At 52.5% G+C, this 3,737-nt stretch overlaps 6 non-coding genes across 6 annotated transcripts, besides 2 other annotated features; all 6 read left to right on the forward strand.

Annotated features, from left to right (window-relative positions):
• Positions 1 to 20: 20 nt before the first annotated feature.
• Positions 21 to 69: a microsatellite.
• Positions 70 to 136: 67 nt separating this feature from the next.
• Positions 137 to 223, forward strand: Tc00.1047053507303.10. Its single transcript, XR_008255436.1, has one exon. It is a non-coding gene; the product is annotated as a C/D small nucleolar RNA (snoRNA), TB11C4C2 (small nucleolar RNA).
• A 201-nt stretch (positions 224 to 424) lies between these two features.
• Tc00.1047053507303.20 lies at positions 425 to 514 on the forward strand. Its single transcript, XR_008255437.1, has one exon. It is a non-coding gene; the product is annotated as a C/D small nucleolar RNA (snoRNA), TB11C4C3 (small nucleolar RNA).
• Positions 515 to 660: 146 nt separating this feature from the next.
• Tc00.1047053507303.30 lies at positions 661 to 732 on the forward strand. Its single transcript, XR_008255438.1, has one exon. It is a non-coding gene; the product is annotated as an H/ACA snoRNA, TC11C4H3 (small nucleolar RNA).
• A 106-nt stretch (positions 733 to 838) lies between these two features.
• On the forward strand, positions 839 to 935 carry Tc00.1047053507303.40. The gene has a single exon (XR_008255439.1). It is a non-coding gene; the product is annotated as a C/D small nucleolar RNA (snoRNA), TB11C4C1 (small nucleolar RNA).
• Positions 936 to 942: 7 nt separating this feature from the next.
• Positions 943 to 991: a microsatellite.
• A 67-nt stretch (positions 992 to 1,058) lies between these two features.
• Tc00.1047053507303.50 lies at positions 1,059 to 1,145 on the forward strand. Its single transcript, XR_008255440.1, has one exon. It is a non-coding gene; the product is annotated as a C/D small nucleolar RNA (snoRNA), TB11C4C2 (small nucleolar RNA).
• Positions 1,146 to 1,346: 201 nt separating this feature from the next.
• Positions 1,347 to 1,436, forward strand: Tc00.1047053507303.60. The gene has a single exon (XR_008255441.1). It is a non-coding gene; the product is annotated as a C/D small nucleolar RNA (snoRNA), TB11C4C3 (small nucleolar RNA).
• Positions 1,437 to 3,737: the final 2,301 nt, after the last annotated feature.

The following is a 3,737-nucleotide window of genomic DNA, read 5'->3' on the forward strand; positions in this document are numbered from 1 at the left end:
CTTTGCTTTACACCCCCATCTTTCTTTTTTTTTCTTTTTCTTTTTTTCTTTTTCTTTTTTTCTTTCTTTGTCCCTCTGCTCTCGCTGCGCGGTTTTGCGGCCCAGCGACGCGCACGCCCGCACACACACACACGCGCTACGATGGAGACATGTTGTTCGAGGTCCAAACAGTTTGAGCGACGCATTGAGAACGGAACAATAAAAATCACCTTTCGGCTGAGCGCCCGCTCCCCTCCCTCCCACTTCCTGCTATTGTTGTCGTTTTTCTTTCTTGCGCAACGGCGCGCACGTAACATCCTGCCCTGTCTGGCGCCCTGCCTGTGCAAACGGTTGGTGGCGGGCCCGCCCAAAAGCGCAAGAGAGAGAAAGAGAAAGAGAGGGCCGAATTGCCCGGAGGTGGGTTGTGGTGGGCGCACGCCGCTGCTGATGGAAGCAACCAACTCTTGTGCGCGAGGGCGCGTGGCCCCGTGAACGCGCTTGCGTGATGGCCAAAAACAAACTCAACAGGTCTGACAGCCGCCCCGCCCGCCGCAACCTCGCCGGCTGGCCCCCGCGCCTCCCCTCGCATGGCCAGGAAAGGCGCGTCTTGAGACCCACCGCTCCGTGACGCTGGGCGCTTGGGTGCATCGGCGCCCCGAGAAAGAGACACGCCGGTCGTGAAGCGCAACAACCCTTGGGCCGGTGGCGCGCTGTCGGTGCCGCGCGTGGCGCCACCGCCCGGTTGCGCGAGAGTTTGCGGTGACGGTGCGCGCGTCGAGGCTCCCTCCCCAGTTCGGGAAACGATGGGAAAAAACAAAACCAAAGAGGACGCGCACGGGTGAGAGATGCGGCTGCGACGCGTGATGAAATTCCACAGTTTCCTGTCAGTCTGACGACGAAAACGCGTGAGGACGCAGTTCCCGACTCAGCTCACACTGAAGTGCTTTGCTTTACACCCCCATCTTTCTTTTTTTTTCTTTTTCTTTTTTTCTTTTTCTTTTTTTCTTTCTTTGTCCCTCTGCTCTCGCTGCGCGGTTTTGCGGCCCAGCGACGCGCACGCCCGCACACACACACACGCGCTACGATGGAGACATGTTGTTCGAGGTCCAAACAGTTTGAGCGACGCATTGAGAACGGAACAATAAAAATCACCTTTCGGCTGAGCGCCCGCTCCCCTCCCTCCCACTTCCTGCTATTGTTGTCGTTTTTCTTTCTTGCGCAACGGCGCGCACGTAACATCCTGCCCTGTCTGGCGCCCTGCCTGTGCAAACGGTTGGTGGCGGGCCCGCCCGAAAGCGCAAGAGAGAGAAAGAGAAAGAGAGGGCCGAATTGCCCGGAGGTGGGTTGTGGTGGGCGCACGCCGCTGCTGATGGAAGCGACCAACTCTTGTGCGCGAGGGCGCGTGGCCCCGTGAACGCGCTTGCGTGATGGCCAAAAACAAACTCAACAGGTCTGACAGCCGCCCCGCCCGCCGCAACCTCGCCGGCTGGCCCCCGCGCCTCCCCTCGCATGGCCAGGAAAGGCGCGTCTTGAGACCCACCGCTCCGTGACGCTGGGCGCTTGTATATTTGTGGCTTCTCATTTTTATGTGTTTCTTATAAATCTATTGTTTGTGTTCTTCTTCGGGTTAGGGAGGATGTGGGTAAAAGGGTTTTGTTGAATTGCTTTGTTTGCCTTTTCCGTTTTCGTGCTGGCGGCGATTATTGTGTGTTCGATCGTGCGCCCCCGGATTCGCTTTGCGTAGCAGGTTGTGAGTCAAATTAGCAAATTAGGGAGGCGGAGAAGAGAAGGGAATAAAAGGAGAACGAGCTTCGTTAATGCGCGAGTCCTCTCACTTGTTTATTCGTCGATTTTCTTTTGCCATGGCGCGTCGTACGGCGAATGATTTGTCGGGCACCCCGCAAAAGCAGCCCTCCAACCACCTTGCGAACCGAATTCTGTAACTGACTGGGTCAATGATTGTGGGGTCGCGACCGGCATGGCCAAGAACCGTGTCGATCCCCGCCTTGACCTTTGATTCGATCACCTTCACGCCTGTGTAGGGATGGAGGTAGTCAATCACACCAAGGCAAAGCTGGCGTGAATCTTCGTTGATGGCGGCGATGAGAGAGTAATCCATGATAGAAGACGTTGAAAGCAAATGGGTGTCAGCCGTCAAGCTGTCCATGAGAATACTTTTCACGTCGTTTGTGCAATAAAAAAAGGCTCCTTTTCGCAATGTGTTGACGAGGTCCTGATCCAAAAGAACAGACGACCCCTCCACCGCCGTACGATTTCGTTGACTTCCTTTTAAATCGTAAGTGATATCAGCTCGGCGAGAGAAAAAGGCGTTTTCCATTAAAGCAAAGTAACGGATCTCGGTTGGGGTATCCAAAAAACGCTTCGCCCGTTTCACATGTATAGAAAACACTCCGAAAATTTTACAAAGGACACTACTGCAGTATGAAATGGCATCGTGTTTCCCATGATCTTCCGCTTTGCCATACATGTGAGACATGTATGAAAAATATTTGGGTCCAAACTCGGCGAAATGCTTCAGCTCCGCTTGTTTTATTTGTTTCATCAAGAATCGCTCATCGAGCGTGATAAAAAACTCCGATTTCGTTTTCCCCCCCTGCGGCTTAAAGGCGCGAGAGCGAGAGAGAGAAAACAACATGTCATCCACTCTGCCCCCCGTATAAAGGTATTGAAGCGCCGCAAATTGTTCAGGAAACATGACTTCTACCGTCACGGTTGCTACTCCATTTTTATCCCATGGAAGCATCACATCCATGGCATGCTTAAACGTTGTTTTTGACGCGGGGCTCCGATTGGCAAGAATGTCGAGGGCATCAAGTGCGGAAGAAATAAATAATGAGGAGGGTGCAATGTCCGGTAATAAGGAGGGTTCAATACCGAGCATAATAGCCATGGATTCTTCAGGAAACCCTTGGGCACGTTCCTCCGCACAGGCCATGGGTTCATTATTATCCGCGTTATCATCCAAAATAGAATCATGATCATTAGGCGCAATTTCCTTGGATGCAGTTTCATAAATCGGTCGCACATCATTTCTCACATAGCCCAAAAGAGAGTCGCGCTGACTTCCAGGAGAAAGACCCGAGGACTGAAGAGTCAGCGCAACAAGAGAAGTGGGCTCATTTAATCGAATTCCACAGTGGCCACGCGGGCAGTAAGCCCAATGTTGATCTTCAAACGCTGTAATTTCCATAAGTGTCGGCGGTTTTCCGTTACGCCGTTCTGCTAAAAACACGCCATTCTTGTACCATTCAAGGAAGTCCGACACCAGGTTTGCCAAATCATTGAGACGCAGAATTGTCAAATCTTCTCCAGTTTTCAAGGAAGGGATGAGAAGAAGGAGATCTGCTGCACGCCGTAGGAGTAAAATGCCTTTGTCCTCGCCAAATTCTGGGGAATCCCCCAGCCCAAATCCGCGTCCATTCAATAAATTAGCAAATGGAGGCTTAGGAATTCGTTGATTATTTGACGGCGAAGGCTGAGACTGAACTGCGGATGCTTGTTGCTGCTGTGCTTGCGACGCGGTCATTGCTTGTATGGCGCCAACGATGCTCTGGACACATCGCAGCAGCTCTTCCTTTTCCGCCTTCAAATATAATTCGAGGGTGTCAACACCCGACGGCAATTTTTCCGGTGGGGTAATGACATCATAGACAGTGAGAGACTCGACGATGATGTTGACAGTGACTTCCCCACCAGTACGCGAGAACACAACAAAAGAAATGCAGGCCTCCTGGCTC

The sequence above is a fragment of the Trypanosoma cruzi genome, assembly GCF_000209065.1.
Source record: "Trypanosoma cruzi strain CL Brener chromosome Unknown tcruzi_1047053507303, whole genome shotgun sequence".
NCBI lineage: Eukaryota > Euglenozoa > Kinetoplastea > Trypanosomatida > Trypanosomatidae > Trypanosoma > Trypanosoma cruzi.